The following is a 16921-nucleotide window of genomic DNA, read 5'->3' as shown; positions in this document are numbered from 1 at the left end:
TTCCTGCCAAAAATGGTCCGTAGGACTGCAATAGTTTTCTCCGTGGTGGTGGAGGACATTTTGATCACTTCAGGCCATTTTGAGTGCGCATCCACGGCTATTAAAAACATTGAGTCCATGAATGGACCAGCAAAATCAATATGCACCCGTTGCCATGGAGATGAGGGCCACTCCCATGGGTGTAGAGGGGCCTGTGGTGGTGCATTTTGGACTTTCTGGCATTCTGAGCAGCTCTTGGTCAGGTCCTCGATTTGTTTATCGATTCCCGGCCACCACACATAAGCCCTGGCTAGGCTTTTCATTTTTACCCCTCCCAGATGACCCTCATGAAGCTCATTGAGCACTCTATCCCTTAACTTGGGTGGAATTACCACTCGGGATCCACACATCAATGTCCCCCGGCACACTGACAGCTGTTCTCTCCTTGTCGAGAATGCTGGCAACAGTGAGTCGCCATGTGCTGGCCATCCCTTCACTGTCAAATCATATACCCGAGACAGTGTCGGGTCATTTCGGGTTTCCTTTTCGATACAAGTGTTAGTTACCGGTAGGTATTCAACTATAGTCGAATGGAATATTTCGACAGGATCCACTGCTGGTGCTTCCTCCGCAGTAGGCAGTGGCAGGCGCGATAGCCCATCAGCATTTCCATGCTGTTTCGTGCCCTTATATTCAATCTCATAGTGGTGCGCCCCTAGAAAAAGTGACCATCTTTGTAGTTGTTGCGCAGTCATCACCGGAACGCCCTTCTTCGGATTAAAAATGGAGACAAGAGGCTGGTGATCAGTCAACAAGGTGAATTTCTGCCCATGCAGATAGTGGTTGAACTTTTTCACTCCCCACACTAGGCTGAGGCCCTCCCTGTCAATCTGGGCGTAGTTACGCTCGGCTGAGGTTAGTGATTGTGACGCAAAGGCTATTGGCCTCTCTGAGCCGTCCGAGAATTTGTGCGACAGCACCACTCCAATGCCGTAGGGTGACGCATCACATGCCAACCGAAATGGTAGTGCTGGGTTGAAATGGGCCAATACCTCTTTCGATGTGATTAGTGTTTTGCTCTTCTGGAAAGCTCGTCTACATTCGTCACTCCACTTCCATGGCACCCCAGTTTGCAGTAGGGTGTTCAGTGGGTGTAGTATTGAAGACAAATTTGGCAAGAACTTATGGTAGTAGTTTACCAGCCCGAGGAACGACCTCAGTTGTGACACATTTTCCAGTGCTGGAGCCTTGACTACTGCCTCAATCTTCTCTGGGTACTTATGTAACCCCTTTTTATCGATAACGTGGCCACAATACGAGGTCTGTTTTCTAAAAAACTCGCATTTGGGGCAGTTAGCTCGGAGCCCATATTCCTGCAATCTAGTGAGCACCTGCTCCAGGTTGGCAAGGTGATCACTGTCATTTTTGCCCGTGACCAGGATGTCGTCCAAATAACACTGGGTCCCTGGGATCCCTTGCAGGACTTGTTCCATTGCCCTCTGCCAAATAGCCGGAGCTGATGCTACCCCGAATACCAGCCGGTTGTATTGGTAGAGACCTTTATGGGTGTTGATTGTGAGGTATTTTTTTGATGCTTCTTCTACCTCCATTTGCAGATACGCCTGGGCCAGATCAATCTTAGTGAAGCGTTTCCCTCCAGATAGCGAGGCGAAAATATCTTCAATCCACGGAAGTGGATATTGCACGGTGTGAAGGAATGGGTTCACTGTTACCTTAAAGTCCCCACAGATGCGAACCTTCCTTGGTTCCCCAGGCGTGCTGCTCAACGACTTTTTCATCACAGGGACGATGGGTGTAGCCCACTCGCTCCAGTCTACCTTGGACAGTACACCTGAACGTTCCAGACTCTCCAGCTTTGCTTCGACGGCTGGGCGGATCGCATAAGGTACCGGTCTTCAATTTTAATTGTCGCTGTCATGCCTTTTAGTGTTCCAAGTCCTTGCTGGAACACTTCTTTCGCGTCAGTTAGGATCTTTGACAGTCGCCCAGGTGTGCCATCGTCATCCTTTTTGTCAGCCACAGTCAGTGCCTGTATGGAATGCCAATCCAGTTGTATTTTCCGGATCCATTCACGTCCCAGTAATGGTGGTCCTCCATCTTGCAATACATACAGGTCTAGTTTTGGTGTTTCCTTACCGTTATATATAACGGTCACCCTTATTTTTCCTTTGGGGTAGACTTTTTGCCCCGTGTACGTCTTCAAAATAATTTTTGTGTCTCTCAAGGGTATGTGTGAGAATAGCCGCTCGTAGTCCCATCGGTTTATGACTGTTAGGGCTGATCCTGTGTCCAATTCCATCTATACCTGGACTCCTGCTATCTTGAGAGTGACCCAAATGGTTCGGTGATCCTCCATTGTGATCACATTATGTAGTTTCAGACAACTCAGTTCCCTGCTTTCGGAGTCGTTATCACTCTTTTGTTCGTCTGAACTATTCTCCGTCATCTTATGTACCTTCTTGTACTTTTCTTTGGTAGGTTTCTTATTGCTGGTTTTCTTTCCCGACATGCAGAAACATGCTATGTGTCTGACTTTTCCACACTGTCTGCACACTTTGTCTTTGAACCAGCAATCGTTCTGGTCGTGTGTTGTTCTGCCGCAGCGATAGCACTTCACTGTTCCATATGACATTTCGTTTGTGCCATATTCTTGCAGTCTCTGTTGTATCTCTGCAGCGCCCCGTGCTGCTGCTTCATATGATACCGCAATGCTGAAAGCCTTTTTCAGCGTAAGGTCCTTTTCAGATAAAAGCTGTTTCTGGGTTCCTTCACTTTGAAGCCCACACACAAACTTGTCCCTTAAGGTATCTGCCAGTCCCGCTCCAAACTGGCAGTGTTTCGATAGTTTGCGCAGTTCTGTTAAATAATCAGCATTGCTTTCATCCTTATGCTGGTTCCGTTTGTGAAACTTGAATCTTTCTGCTATCAGCAGCGGTGTGGGGTTTAAATGTTCCTGGAGTGTCGTTACTATGTCTTCAAAACTCTTTTCCATTGGCTTCGTTGGGGTTACTCGATTTCGTAATAAACCATACATCTTTGCACCCATTAAATTTAACAATACCGACACTTTCTTGTCATCTGACACCTCATTTGCCTTGCAGTATACCTCTATTCGTTCGACATATGTAGTCCAATCTTTGACTTCATTGTCAAATGCGGTGATACTGCCACTCTTCGGCATTTTGGGTGTGGTTTAAAATGGCGTCTCCTAATGGCTTAAAATGGCATCTCCCGCGCTTTCCTTCCTCCCCCGCTGCTGCCAACGCCACTCTCGGCGGTCCTCGTGGCAATGGCGGCGCCTCGCGGTTTTCTGCGCGTCTCTCTCTCCCTCTCTCCGACGCTGCTCGGCCCCTGAACACCGGCTGCGCCCTGTGCGCTCTGCCCTCTCTCTCTCTCCCCCGTCGATGCTGCTCGGCCCTTTGCTGTGCCGCTCGGTCGGGCTCTAGCCCACCGCTGTCCGGGAAGGGTCAGCGCACTACCTGTTGCCAGCCCATTTCGCTGGACCACCTTGACTGGAAAGCCAAGCCTGGCTCTCGACAGCCTCCCCCGCAATTCTCGAGTCTCTGCTGGATGACTGGGCGGTTGCCCGTGGTCGACGCCCGAGTCTCTGGCCTTGACCTCCAATCCACTGATCTCCAGGAACGAATCCCCGGGAGGTGATGCAGAGTTGCAGGTAGGTTCGAACTTGCCTTGTAACCAATGTTGTGTCTGGGTATAATAAGACACAGACTGCAGGAGAAACGGTACAACAGGTGTTTACTCAACGTTGCTCACAGTTGAACTGCCTGTACAGATTACTACTCAGTGCTATATACAGGTGTGGTCACTGCCGGTACTACAGTATACATGAGCTGTAAAAAGTAGTTCCCCCCTTAAAGGTATATACATAACACACCTAACCGGGCATTCCTGAACCGGGATCAGCTGGCCCACTGGCTCCATTGCCTGGTGGCAAACAGCTTGCCACAGGTCGAAGCCAAGGCCGAAGTCTGGTTCGACCCTAAGAATCCCCTGACCACCGAAGTTTCGATGATCAGACAGCTGACCCTAGCCTATAAGAACGGTAGGGGAACCGATGCACACCCACCTAAGGGGAAGGTGCATGAGGTAAAACCCGGACAGGGTAGGAAGGAGTGGCATCAGGAAGGGAATAATCCCTCTAGCACTAAGCTCAATTGTTACGGGTGTGGGAAGGATGGACAATGGAGGAAGGAGTGCAAAAACCCTTGGAAGGATAACAAGGGAAAGAACTCCACAGCCCCAGCCCAAAAGACTGAGTTAGGAATCCCTCCCGCCATGGTCGAGTCATTTTTGGACACCATGAGGTCCGTATTGACTGGCCACGGGAGAGTAGCAGCCACTACCACTACCACTAGCTCTGACCCCATCAGCTCCATCCAACCCACAGCCCTGACAAGGACCAGCGCAGCCTGTCGGCCTGTGTCCCCTTGAAAACGATGAGGGGGGCAGGCCCTGTGTTAAGACGCGGGTGAAGATGGTGTAGGGGAGATATTCGGTGGACATGCAGGGAAATGCAGGGAACAGCACCAACCACTGTACATGGCCTTCTTTGATCTCACAAAGGCCTTCAACACTGTCAACCGTGAGGGATTATGGAGTGTCCTCCTCAAATTCGGCTGCCCTCAAAAGTTTGTCACTATCCTCCGCCTGCTTCACGATGACATGTAAGCCGTGATCCTGACCAATGGTTCCACCACAGACCCAATTCATGTACGAACCGGGGTCAAGCAAGGCTGTGTCATCGCACCAACGCTCTTCTCAATCTTCCTTGCTGCAATGCTCCATCTCAACCTCAGTAAGCTCCCCACTGGAGTGGAGCTAATTTACAGAACAAACGGGTACCTGTTCAACCTCCGTCGCCACCAGTCCAGATCCAAGGTCGTCCCATCCTCTGTCGTCGAATTACATTATGCAGACGATGCTTGCGTCTGCACTCACTCGGAGGTCGAACTCCAAACCATCGTAAACACCTTCACCGAAGCATACGAGAGCATGGGCCTTACACTAAACATCCGTAAGACAAAGGTCCTCTACCAACCTGCCCCCGCCACACAGTGCTGCCCCCCGATTATCAAAATCCACGACAAGGCCTTGGACAACGTGGATCACTTTCCATACCTTGGGAGCTTACTGTCAATAAGGGCAGACGTCGACGATGAAGTCCAACACCGCCTTCAGTGTGCCAGTGCAGCCTTCGGTCGCCTGAGGAAGAGAGTGTTTGAAGACCAGGACCTCAAACCCGGCACTAAGCTCATGGTCTACAGGGCAGCAGTGATACCTGCCCTGCTGTATGCCTCAGAGACATGGACCATGTACAGCAGGCACCTCAAAGCACTGGAGAGGTACCACCAACGCTGCCTCCACAAGATCCTGCAAATCCATTGGCAGGATAGGCGCACCAACGTCAGTGTTCTTGCTCAGGCCAACATCCCCAGCATCGAAGCTCTGACCACGCTCAATCAGCTCCGATGGATGGGTCACATTGTCCGCATGCCCGATACGAGACTCCCAAAACAAGCGCTCTACTCGGAGCTCCCGCACGGCAAGAGAGCCCCAGGTGGGCAGAGGAAATGCTTCAAGGACACCCTCAAAGCCTCCTTGAAAAAGTGTAACATCCCCACCGACACCTGGGAATCCCTGGCCCAAGACCGCACAAAGTGGAGGAGAAGCATCCGGGAAGGCGCTGAACATCTCGAGTCTCTTCGCCGGGAGCAAGCGGAAGCCAAGCGCAGGCAGCGCAAGGAGCGCACGTCAACCCAAGCACTCCACCCACCCGCCACTTCAACCACCGTCTGCCCCACTTGTGACAGAGACTGTAGGTCCCTCATTGGACTAATCAGTCACCTGCGAGCTCATTTTTAAGGTGGAAGCAAGTCATCCTCGGTTCCGAGGGACTGCCTAAGAAGAAGACTGGAGCTTCCAGCATGGTGGTCCATTCGGAAGACCCGACCAATTCACCCAGGCCTAACAAGGTCCCATTTAGCCTAATGGGATTCACAGGGAACGAGCAGGCTGGGGAAAGGTCCAAACCTTTGGCCATAGATTTAGGATCCCTCCATACCACGTGGGAGGGTAACCAAAAGACCGATGAGGTGGCCAAGCGGGGGGCCATGGAAGGAGAGTTCTTGGAGCCCTGTAGAGCAGGCCCGGTAGCCGCAATCCGGGACAAGGGAGGCACACAAGGGGTGGCTTTGGCCACGTATTTAAAGCAGGTCCAAGCCCAAGATCCCGTCCTTAAGGCCGTCCCGGTAAGGAGAAAGAATGGGGAGGCCATAGAAGGCCTGTTCAGGGCAGCGGACGAGACTTTAAAACAGGCTGCTAGTTACATTAATCAGTGTAAACTGTTTAAGCCCGAGAAGAGAGAACAGCCAGTTGGGGCAAGGTCTGAGGATAGAAATCCTCAGCCTGCAGCGGGAGCAAGTTCACAGACTGCACAGGCAGGCGCTGTGGCTTGTATAAGGGGAGGGGCCATTCCGCCCACCGCTTGGGACACTCCCCCACTCTTCTGGGATATAGATGAGGAGGGACCTGAGGGCGAAGGCCCCGCCCCTGACCCAGGTTTAGAGGAGGAGGGACCTGAGGTCGAAGACCCTGCCCCAGACCCAGATTTGGGACCTGAGGGCGAGGACCCCCAGCCTGCAGCACCAGGCTGCGAAGAGTTACCTGCCCCTAGCCCAGGTTCAGGAGAGGTAAAGCCTGAGGATGAAGATCCCCAGCCAGCGGTAGTGGTAAGTGCACAGACCGCACAGGAGGGGGCAGTGGCTCGTGTTAAAGACCCACCAGCCAGGAAAACCCCACCAGCCAAAGTCCCTAGGAGGTCCCCACGGACGTCCCAGCCAAGGAAACCGTGGTCACCAGCTTCCCATTTTAAAGGGACAGCCTCCCGAGTTAGGGGTAAGTCCAAGGACAGAGGTCCCCAGCCAGCAGCCACAGGCTGCGAGGGACCGAAAGTACAGGACAGTGCGGCCACACCGAAGGGAGCGGTGTGCCGCAGCCCAAACAGGGATTAGCCTGGCCGCCCGGAGACGGGCGCCGGATGTACATAGTTTACGTAAGTTATATTGTTAAGTTTGGGTTTTAGTTTAAGTTTAAATAAGGTGATTGGTAGTTTTAAATAGTAGTAGTATTGTGAAGAGTGTTTGTATTTAAGTCGAGGTTGCAAGACACGACTATGCTTCACCCAAGCCAGAGAATCTCCTCGGGACCTGGCTATATGCTCTTGTGTCTCTTTGCAGGAAAGGATTTTCAGGATGAAGGGGGGCGTACTCCTACTCGCCCTGATAGGAATGAGCATTGGAAAGCGAGGTGACATGGAGGACTCCCACATCTATGGGTGCTCGGGAGCGAAAGCACCAGTTGTGACTGCTGGGAGCAGTGAACAAGGCGTGGAGGAGCCCGCCATCTATTCCCACGAGGGAAGATGGCCCCGGTGGTTGGGATCCAACTCCACCCGGTATTCCAGTCAGACCGGGTTCACCTACGGGGAGGCCTCCCTCCCTGCCCCAGCGTACAGGTTGTGGCCTCACGGGTTGGGGTCACTGAGGGGAAACGCGTGTGCCTGACTTGTAGAGGACAGATTCCCCTGGGAAGACATGGGGGACCGAATGGGGAACGACACCCACCAGACGGTCACAGGGACCCAAGGAGGGACTAGCGTATGCTGGGATAAGTGGTGGGAGTCGGAACAGGGAATTTCTGTCTGCATGTGGGGGTCACAAAAGGCCTGCCCCACAAGCATATCCATCATCTTCTCCGTGTCATGGCAGGATAAGGGGGAGGGGGTGGAATGGGATTCCCAACTACACACCTGCATAGTCCCACGTTACCCAGCCCCAGTTAAAGCCACTGAGCTAGTGGCACGCGCCCGGAAGCCCCTGCCCATGACTCAGGCAGCAAGGACACACAGAGAGGGGTGCCCTGCCACCACCAAGGAACCACGGAATGGGCTGGTACTAGTGCCGACGGAACAGGTACTATACCAGGGGCTACACTACGCAGCAGCTTCTGTGATCCTGAAACTCACCGAGGTACACTTACCTGAGTGGTGCCCCAAAGAGACAGAGCAGCTATACCAGGCTCTGTTGAAAGACATGTTTAGGAAATTCTACGAGTTCGATTTTGCCAATGTAGACAAAACCGAACTGTACACTACACACGATGAGTATTTTGGTAATGCGGGGAGACAAAGAAGGGGAGCCTGGAATGATGTTTTTACAGCGTTTAACACAGGGTCCTCTGTCATCAACAGTCTGGATGACATAGAATTGCAGGCACAGATAAACGGTCTAAAAACACAATTGAGTAAGATCTTAATAGATGAAAATAAGGTAGTAGGCTCAGAGTTACATGAGGACCAGGCCATGATGGTCCATTTAAAAGAAATAATAGCGGAGCTGGAAAGACACGCCAAGACTGTGAATGCCCTCATAAGAGAGGACAGAAATGCTTCAGATCACGCTGCACAGAACAAGGTGTGCATACTGTACGGGGCATGGTTGCTGGGCGAGGGCTGCAGTAACCTGGAGGATTTAAAACAAGGTTTAGTCCCCTCCTGGATCAGCAACAAGCACCTTGCAGCCCTCCATCCATTTGAGAATGCATTAAGCCCATGTCAACTCCGGCTAGCTTCTGAGGCCCACCCAGTCCCAGTAGATTGTGGACGTTCAAATCATACTATCATGGATATAGTAGTAAGGATGCCGGTCATGGGTAGGACAGCCCGACCCGCACCGGTATACAGGGTAGAGAACATTGGAGTCATTCAGGGGGGTGCACACATTCGTTTCACAGCGGTCCCACCTTATGTCATAAAGTGGGAGCACGCTATGACGGGCACTGACCTTTCGGGGTGCCGGAGCCGGGGAGCACACATAATATTGTGTCCCCAGCACTTGAATGCCTATTCAAAACCACAGTGTGGGTTTAAAGCTACTGGCGCAAAACCTATAAATTGTACCATGGAGGTAATGGCACAAGACCATGTTCCCCGGCAGGTAGCATATATAGGAGGTGGGACAGATTGTGTCACCACAGGTGCGCCCCACTACCAGCATGGACAGCATAGCTGGTATCTGGTAAGTGACAGCACTTTCTGCTTTAAACCCGAGGCAGAAGTTCAAGTGGCCCAGGAACGAATTGTCCCCATTCCTGAACCCTCCACTGTTCACCTCACTGTAAAAGAGAATTTCACCAACCTGCAAAAGTATGTAGCGCATTTCGGCTATGAAATCCCCCCTCTCCCAGAACATCTTACCAAAATACTCAAAGCAGTAATAGTCTCACAGCAACATTTCTACACGTTAGAGCAGAAGACGGTAGAGATAGGGGCCAAGATATTGGACATTGTGGTTCCACCCTGGTGGGACATTTTTGAAAATATAGAGGTCCCTTCGTGGATTAGACTGGCTTCCCACATCCTCGTGGTTTGCCAGCTGGGAATACTATTGTACCTAGTGTGCACTCAGTGCAAGGGAAAAGGCCAAGTACTAGAATTCCGAAACCAAAAGAACTGGAAGGAACATTATGTGAAGGTGGAATTTTTTTTGTATTTCTGAATAAAGATTGTTTTTTTGTGTTCTTTTGTTGTTTTTAATAAAGATTTTCGACGTGTTGTTTTAATAAAGATGTATGTGTACCAAGTGGTACAGGGGTGTTGGACCCCCTCCATGCTTGGATGTGTGTAAAGGACTGTAATTATTCTATGTATTCTTATGTACACTACATTTTTAAAGAATGGGAACTGCATGTGTTGTGGGATCATAGATGGGTAATTACCGGGGAAGATTGACTATGGAGGGTCGGAAATTTTGCTCACCTTGTCAGGATGATACTTAAAGTGAGTTTAGTATCAACAGGGGGGAGTGTAGGGTTCTCAAAATTCCCACATTCCCCAAAAGTTATGGATAAATGGACCCTGTATGGACAAGTTATTAAAAAGGATACCCAAAATGGCTTCTGAAACCTCGTGACCAAGGCTTGCAGGATTTTAAATGCAAGGCCCTGCAGAAGGCAGGCCCATTCAAAATCCTGAAATGAAATCTAACATGCATGGATCTGTGAAAGACTTTGTCCTTTTCGAAAGCCAGACAGCTAGGTAAACACAGAATATGCATTCTTCACCTTGGAACAGATCAAGTCAGGATGGCCCTAATCTGAAGGCCATTAACTCTTTGCATAAATAATCGGTAACAGCTCACAGGTAGCTGCCAAGCCAGGAAAGACGATTAAATTTCATAAATAACAAACAGCCAGGATATCGAAGCCATTAAACAAGGAGACAACCGCCCCAGAAACCGTTAAAGTAAATGACTGTAATCATTTTAGATGAGCCCGCCAAAAGTTAGACAAAGAACTGACCTGATTTGGCGCGCAGATAAGTGGTGAAGAACCGGGTATAATTGTAGGCTCACCGGTAGTGCTCGCTCTCTTGTCGCTTGCCTCTCTTGCCTCCTACCTCTCGTTCTTGCTTTGTGCCTCGTTGCAGGCTCTCTTCTCCCTCCCCGCACCGCTCGACAGCAAGGACACCCATTACAACACCAGGGGACAAACGCGGGAGGAGAACGAGACCCGAATCGAAAATGCACAGGACATACGGGGCCACGAACAAACAAGACAAGACGAGAAGAGAAAAACGGTAAATCCGGTAAAGGCAGAGAAGGGCAGCGGAAAGACGCGTTGGGGGACAAACGGCGTTTGATGAATAAGTTGGCGTTTGAAGCATGGATAGTGAAATCAAGACAAATGGCCCAGTTATAAGCTGGCGTTTGATGCATGGACAGTAAAAGCCAATCAAGAATAAGCTGGCGTTTCAAGCTTGGGTAGTGAAATCAAATAAACGGTAAAAACCGCCAACCGAGCCCCAACCGCAGCAAAACCATCGGCGACCGAACCACCCGAAGAAGAAGACCCATCGCGACAAAGTACTCAACAAAGACGTTTACGGAGGAAAAAGGAGGGTGCTTCGCACAAACAACTCCATCGCCGCGCCCTGTGACCACATGACAATGACGAACCTAAGGACAACAAGAGTGAACCTAAAAACCCACAACCAGTTAAATCAACAGGTTTTGAATTGGTGAGCATGAATTCCTGGCCCCTCGTAGCTCAATCTAGTTAGGTATTGGGGGTGGGATAAGGATAAGGGGATTTTTAATGTATCTGTTTCCCTCAATGTGCCGTGTGTTCCCCATTCCCATATAAGTGTAATTTTATATGGCTCTAATTATTTCAGTAATTCTCAGTAAGATTGTGTTTTATTGTGCCTTTAATAAAAATTGCGGTTTTCTTGCACCAAACCACTTGTCTACTCGATTTTCTGTATCGCCGCCTGTACCTAAGTCCGGTGTCTAGAACCCAGGGGTTTGGGAACGATTCGAACCACTCAGAGACAGTCAGGGCAGAGCTGACTGGGCACACGCCACCCCCTACAGTATGGCAGCTCAACATTCCTGGTTACAGAATTTTCAGACGGGATAGAGAGGGAGGTAAAAAGGGAAGGGGGGGGTCGCAGTATTGATTAAAGAAACTATTACAGCTGTGAGGAGGGGTCATCAAACGAGGCCATATGGGTCAAATTGAAAAACAAAACAGGGGCGATCACACTACTGGGAGTGTACTACAGGCCCCCAAACAGTTGTAAGGGGTGGTGGTGTGGGTTTGGTCAGCTTCACCTCTGACTCCCTTGAACGGTTCGAATCGCTCCCACTCCCTTTTTGTTCTAGACTTTGGACTTATTTGAGGGTTGTAATGAAAGTGCAACAGACACCTGGGTTGGTCAAAAGAACCGAGATCTTTTTATTTTGAGACAGGAAAATATACAATACAATAAAGCTTATACACTAAAAGGGTGGGGAACACTCGGAATATGCGAGGGAGAATTACAATAGACAAAACCCTTTACCCTCCCAACCCCACTATCCTAACTAGGTTGAAATCCAGTGGACCAGGAAATACTCACCAAACGACTTTCTTGACAGATTGTAGAGGTTCGCGATTTCAGAGTTCTCCTTAGTTATGGCGGTTGGGGCCTACTGTACCCCAGACGTGGTAGAAGACTGCACCTGCGTTGGGTCTTCAGTTTGGGTTTGTCCGCTGATGCGGTTAGCTGCATAGTTTGGATGTATCGGGTAAGTGCCCAATTTTCTTTGGTTAGGCTAAGTTTTAGGGTCTTTTGTGTCAAAATCTTACCCAGGGGTAAGTCATACTAGCCTGTAGAGTGGAAACAAGTCTTTGATTTTCGAATTTTCGGTGGTTGGTTTCTTGTTGGTCGCGGTGGCCCAATATTACCTGGTTGGTGGTAATATTGGTAGTTGTTGGTTTCTTGAAGCCTTTGGTTGCCGCGACTTTCTTTTCCTTCTTCTTCCTTCAAGTCTCCGATTCTCTGACTTTCTCTCCTGTACTGAACTCGTGCTCTGATGATGATCTTACTGTGAACGTACTATTTCTGATGAACTTGATCTTACTGTCCTCTGCTCTGGCTGACTGTTTCACTGAACAAGCAGGCCTCAATTATGCTGGTTTGAGGCCTGGCTCATCTGACCACCAAATCTCTGGTTCCTTTGTTAAGTTTTGGCGGGCTCGTTATTTTTAATATGGTTTAAAACTTTAATGAGCTTCGGGGATGGCCCATCTATTCTTAATTGGCCTTTAACTGGTTTCGGGATTGCCTTGAAACCAGTTTAAAAATGTAAAACATTTTGGAAATCTCTGATTGGTTTTGAACTGCTGTTTGATTGTTGTTTCCTGTTGGACCATGTTCTTTCTTTTGTGTTGCTGTGGGCATGTACTGTTTTATTCATGTACTTTGGCTCTGTGAGTTTCGGCGGGAACAGGCTTTATTGTCTTTATGTAAAGGTTGGGGTGGCCCAGGACATTCCCAGATGGCCCAATATCCAAACTCGGGAGCCCATCCCACCTTCCTTTGTCACAGTTTTATCGCAGGTCTGAACATGCCTTTTAATCCAGCCAAATCTTCCTGGGGTTTTGATTTTTAAATCCCTTTGGCCCAATATTTCCTTCAAACAGTCCAATATCTCTCCTTTTCTTACTCTGGGGGAACTTGTGTAATTTTGCGAGCCTTACACAGTGAGAGGGAGATAGAAGAACAAATATGTAGACAAATTTCTGAGAAGTGCAAAAACTATAGGGCAGTAATTGTAGGGGATTTCAACTACCCCAATATTAATTGGGATAAAATTAGTGTGAAGGGTATAGAAAGTGTGGAATTCCTAAAATACATCCAGGAGAACTTATTTAGCCAGTATGTAGCAAGCCCAACAAGGGAGGGAGCAGTTCTGGACTTAGTTTTAGGGAATGAAGCTGGGCAGGTGCAAGTGACCATAATTCTGTTAGGTTTAAGGTAGTTATGGAAAAGGACAAGGATAGACCAGGAATAAAAATTCTAAATTGGGGAAAAGCAAATTTTGCTAAGCTCAGAGGGGATTTAGCCATAGTGGACTGGAAACAGCTACTTGAAGGTAAATCAGTGTCAGAGCAGTGGGAGGCATTCAAGGAGGAGATCTGGAGGGTTCAGACCAAACATGTGCCCTTAAAGAAAAAAGTGGGACTAACAAATCTAGAGCCCCCTGGATGTCTAGAGACATACAGGGTAGGATAAAGAAAAAAAGGGAGGCGTATGACAGATACTGAGGGCTAAATACTCCAGAATCTTTAGAGGAGTACAGAATGTGCAGGGGTGCAATTAAAAATGATATTAGGAAAGCAAAGAGAGAGCATGAAAAATTCTTGGCAAGTAAAATCAAGGAAAACCCAAAGGTGTTTTATAAATATATTAAGAGTAAGAGGATAACTAAAGAAAGGGTAGGGTAGGGCCTATTAGAGATCATGAAGGTAATCTGTGTGTGGAGGCGGGAGACGTCGGTAGGGTTCTTAATGAATACTTTGCATCTGTTTTCACAAAGGAGAGGGGTGAAGCAGACATTGCTATCCGGGAGGAGGAGTGTGAAATATTAGATGAAATAAACATAGCGAGAGAGGAAGTATTAAGGGGTTTAGCAGCTTTAAAAGTGGCTAAATCCCCAAGCCCGGATGAAATGCAAAAGAGGAAATAGCAGAGGCCCTGACCATCATTTATCAATCCTCTCTGGCTTCAGGTGTGGTGCCAGAGGACTGGAGGACTGCTAAAGTGGTACCCTTGTTTAAAAAGGGAGAAAAGGATAGACCGAGTAGTTACAGGCCAGTCAGCCTAACCTCGGTGGTGGGAAAATTATTGGAAATAATTCTAAAGGACAGGATAAATCTTCATTTAGAAAGACACAGATTAATCAGGGATAGTCAGCATGGATTTGTTAAGGGAAGGTCGTGTCTGACAAACTTGATTTAATTTTTTGAGGAGGTAACAAGGAGGATAGATGAGGGTAGTGCATTTGATGTAGTGTATATGGACTTTAGCAAGGCTTTTGATAAGGTTCCACATGGCAGACTGGTCATGAAGTTAAAAGCCCGTGGGATCCAGGGCAAAGTGTCAAGTTGGATTCAAAACTGGCTCGGAGACAGGAAGCAGAGGGTAATGGTTGATGGGTGTTTTTGTGACTGGAATGCTGTATCCAATGGGGTTCCGCAGGGCTCAGTACTAGGTTCCTTGCTTTTTGTGGTATATATCAACAATCTTGACTTGAATATAGGGGGTATGATTAAGAAGTTTGCAGATGATACTAAAATCGGCTGTGTGGTTGATATTGAAGAAGGAAGCTATAGACTGCAGGAAGATATCAATAAATTGGTCAGTTGGGCAGAACAGTGGCAAATGGAATTCAATCCAGAGAAGTGTGAGATAATGCATTTGGGGAGGGCTAACAAGGAAAGGGAATACACATTAAATGGTAGGACACTGAGTAGTGTAGAGGAACAAAGGGACCTTGGAGTAGATAAGGTGGTTAAGAAGGCATACGGAATGCTTGCCTTTATTAGCCGTGGCATAGAATACCAGAGCGGGGGGTTATGCTTCAACGGTATAAAACACTAGTTAGGCCTCAGCTAGAGTACTGCGTGCAGTTCTGGTCACCATACAGGAAAGATGTGATTGCACTAGAGAGGGTACAGAGGAGATTTACAAGGATGCTGCTGGGAGTAGAGAATCTTAGCTATGAGGAAAGACTGGATAGGTTGGGTCTGTTTTCCTTGGAACAGAGGAGGCTGAGGAGAGACCTTTGAGGTGTATAAAATCATGAGGGGCATAGATAAAGTGGATAGAAAGGACCTATTTCCCTTAGCAGAGGGGTCAAAAACCAGGGGGCATAGATTTAAAGTAATTGGGGGAAGGTTTAGAGGGGATTTGAGGGGAAATTTCTTCACCGAGAGGGTTGTGGAGGTCTGGAACTCACTGCCTGAAAGGGTGGTAGAGGCAGGAACCCTAACCACATTTAAAAAGTACTTGGATGTGCACTTGGGATGCTCTAACCTGCAGGGCTATGGACCAAGAGCTGGGAAGTGGGAATAGGCTGGATAGCACTTTGTTGGCCGGCGCAGACACGATGGGCGTAAATGGCCTCCTTCCGTGCTGTAACTTTCTATGATTCTGTGATTCTATATGACTTTTGAGCAACTGAAATATTCCATCCAGAATTCTTTGGCTGTTTTTTTAAGTTAACCCACAGAGGTCAGATTCCTTTAGATGCATATTTCGTCTGTCTAGGTGCAGTGTTTCCATTGCTGTTTGTTATATGCTATATATCACCTTGAGAAACAAAATATAAAACAGGTCCTCTTTTCCCTCAAAGATTAATTACTTAAAATGTAAAAAAAAACACTAATTATACAGAACATAAAAATGGGAACAATTACTCCAGACCAAATTTTTCACAAGTATTCCCAGTTCTGAAGTTGGTAAAGCAGTGCTCTGGCTATCCATCCCAGAGGCAGAAGTCTCAGAGATGAAAAGTGGGACATCTGTCTCCACCTAATAGCTTTATGAATGCAGAATAATTCTGACATTGAAATGTTATTGGGAGTCAGACTGCCTAATAAAAGAAATGTTGCACTGGGTATGTTTTAATTAAAAGAGGATGTAGCAGGGAAAGAACTTTATCATTTGCCTTGGTACAAACACTGCATTTTTGTTGATGCACAAACCAAGCTAAAAGTAAACAAAATTGTTGTATAACTGATAGATATGTAACACACGAGATAAATACGGATGAGGAAAGCTATTCTTCCCAATTTAGCTCACCCACCTTGAAAAACCTACAGTATCACATCACGACATCCAACTGTCTTTTAAATGATCAGGATTTTTGCCTGCAAGATTCTACCTGGAATTCTATTCCAAGTATTGATCAATCTTTGCCTGAGGGCACACTTCCTGATATCAGTGCTTTCACCACAGGAACATAGGAACAGGAGTCGGCCATTCAGCCCCTCGAGCCTGTTCTACCATTCACTGAGATCATGGCTGATCTGTGACCTAACTCCATATACCCGCCTGTGGCCCATATTCCTTAATACCTTTGGCTAACAGAAAGCCATCAATCTCCAATTTAAAATTAACAATTGATCTAGCATCAATTGCCGTTTGCGGAAGAGTGTTCCAAACTTCTACCACCCTTTGTGTGTAGAAGTGTTTCCTAATTTCACTCCTGAAAGGTCTGGCCCGAACCAGTTTAAATATGTGACTTTGTCCGGCTCTCATTGTTTTAATTTGAAGCAGTATTCTGGATTTATCTTTTCTAGGCTATTTTAATACCTTATGTACCTCTCAGTCCTCTATTTTCAAGGTTGAAAAACACAAGTTTCTCTAGTCTTTCCTCATAAATTGGTCCTCTAATGTGAGGGATTGACTTTATGCTGCTCCGCTACACTGCCTCCTTGTCTTGAATGTCTTCCTTGTGTCTCGGTGGCTGTTGTGTCTGTCAGTAGTAAGACACAGACTGCAGGAGAACGGAAC

Source organism: Somniosus microcephalus, chromosome 2 (assembly GCF_052327205.1).
Source record: "Somniosus microcephalus isolate GS21.2 chromosome 2, FLI_Smic_1.0, whole genome shotgun sequence".
In the NCBI taxonomy this organism is placed as follows: Eukaryota; Metazoa; Chordata; class Chondrichthyes; order Squaliformes; family Somniosidae; genus Somniosus; species Somniosus microcephalus.
The sequence above is the reverse complement of the archived record's forward strand: the minus strand, read 5'-3'. Positions refer to the sequence as shown.